This window comes from Bubalus kerabau, chromosome 1 (assembly GCF_029407905.1).
Source record: "Bubalus kerabau isolate K-KA32 ecotype Philippines breed swamp buffalo chromosome 1, PCC_UOA_SB_1v2, whole genome shotgun sequence".
Taxonomy (NCBI): Eukaryota; Metazoa; Chordata; class Mammalia; order Artiodactyla; family Bovidae; genus Bubalus; species Bubalus kerabau.
Genome location: NC_073624.1, coordinates 62,446,853 through 62,448,850, shown reverse-complemented (window position 1 = coordinate 62,448,850; position 1,998 = coordinate 62,446,853). Strand labels below are relative to the sequence as shown.

Sequence of the window (1,998 nt, the reverse complement as noted above, 5' to 3'; positions counted from 1 at the left end):
AACTCAGAATCACCCTGTCTTGGGTTGACCCTTCTTCTAAACATTATTATACATTCTGAGCTTAGCATTCTACCAAAGCACTTTTTTCTGCCCACTATCTAAAAATAAAGCCCAAAGAAAAGCAACAGTAATAAAATTAAATTCTTTTTTCCTTCACTTCATAAAGTTTACCTTAAAAGAGTAAGGAGTATATTTCTGTTTATAGGATGACTGCAAATTTTACTGATACATGAGATATACCACTGCTCTTAAGGGACAGTGAATGATGAAGAGTGAATGATAAATTGTTACCACCCCTTCACTGAAAATAATTCATCTGTGGAATGACCAATGTAAAGGATCTTCAAGTGACTCAAGCTTGACTCCACACTGAAAGCAAATCAGGCTGAAACTATCAATGGGCCCATTAATGAGGAAATCACAAGAAAGTAGAATTAGGATAAAGCTTTTTCTTCCATAAGATTTTTGTCAAAGCTTGTTTGACATCTTTGTTTCTTAGAGAATAAATCAGAGGGTTTAGCATGGGTGTAACCAATATGTAAAACACTGAAGCCACTTTACGAAGTTCAGGATTGCTTGGAGGTGTGAGATACACAAAAGAGACAGTCCCATAAAGCAAGCTTACCACGCCCAGATGGGAGCTGCAAGTGGAGAAGGCTTTCTTTCTGCCTTCACTGGAGGGGATCTTCAAGACTGTGGTTACAATATACATGTAAGATACTACAATAACAACTACTGTGGGCAAAATAATGCAGGCAGCCAAACTAAGAGATACCATCTTATTGACAAAGAGATTAGAACAGGAGATCTTCTCAATTTGGTAAGAATCACAGAAGAAGTGATCAATGACTCGGGAGGCACAGAAAGACACTGAGAATGTAATGCTGACTTGGAGGATGGAACTGACCCAACCGCAGAAATAGGAACCAGCCACCAGCTGAGTGCAAAGGCGTCTTGACATATGGACACTGTAAAGAAGAGGGTTGCAGATGGCAATGAAGCGGTCATAGGCCATGGCCGCCAGGACAAACCCTTCTGTTACAATGAAGAGTGCAAAAAAGAAGAACTGGGCAGCACACCCTACAAAAGAGACGGTCTTTTTCTCAGACATGAAGTTGACCATGGCCTTAGGTGCAATAACAGTGGAGTAGGAGAGGTCAATGAAGGAGAGATTGCCTAGAAAGAAATACATTGGTGTGTTCAGCTGGGAGTCAGTCACAATGATGCCAATCATACTAATGTTCCCCAAAAGGACCATGCCATAGACAAGCAGGAATAGGAGGAAGAGGAGAATGTGGAGCTCTGGACGGACCCTGAAGCCTACAAGAATGAAGTCAGTTACATCTGAATGGTTGCCTGCTCCCTTGTCACCCATGGCAAGAACCTGCTAAGAGGTACAAGACAAGATTAAAAATAGAGACTTCTACCTATTTCCTGGCATCACAAAGTATCTTTTGCCTCTTGTATAAGGCATTGAAATTTGTCTTATCATCTCCTTTATAAGATTCTGTTGTGTTATGTATGATTTGTTGCATCCTTTTATAGGAATTGACTCTGAGGTATGTTGTACTTGCCCATCAGAACACAACATTTGAGTCGCCTAACTCATAATTTTCTAGTGTGATTCTCCAATTCCAGTCTTCTTTACATTATAACACACATGACTTTCACAAAGCATTTTCTTTTTATGCCTGTTTAGTTCCTCACTTGATTTACATAGTAAGTCTAACATATCTGAAGGTTTTAAGAAAGAAATAATATTTGCTCTCTGTAATTTCAAATTCATTTTAATGCTACCATTTTACAACAGAAGGATCAAATTTAAGAGGAATTTTGTTGTTGTATAGTCACTAAGTTGAATCTGATTCTTTTGTGACCCCATGGACTGTAGCACTCCAGACTCCTCTGTCCATGGGATTTCTCAGGCAAGAATACTGGAGTAGGTTGCCATAGCCTTCTCCAGAGGATCTTCCCAGCCCAGGAATTGAACCCTTGTCT

At 39.7% G+C, this 1,998-nt stretch overlaps 1 pseudogene; it reads right to left on the bottom strand.

Annotated features, from left to right (window-relative positions):
* Positions 1 to 418: 418 nt before the first annotated feature.
* Positions 419 to 1,441, bottom strand: LOC129644760 (olfactory receptor 9K2-like; annotated as a pseudogene).
* Between the last annotated feature and the right edge of the window lie 557 nt (positions 1,442 to 1,998).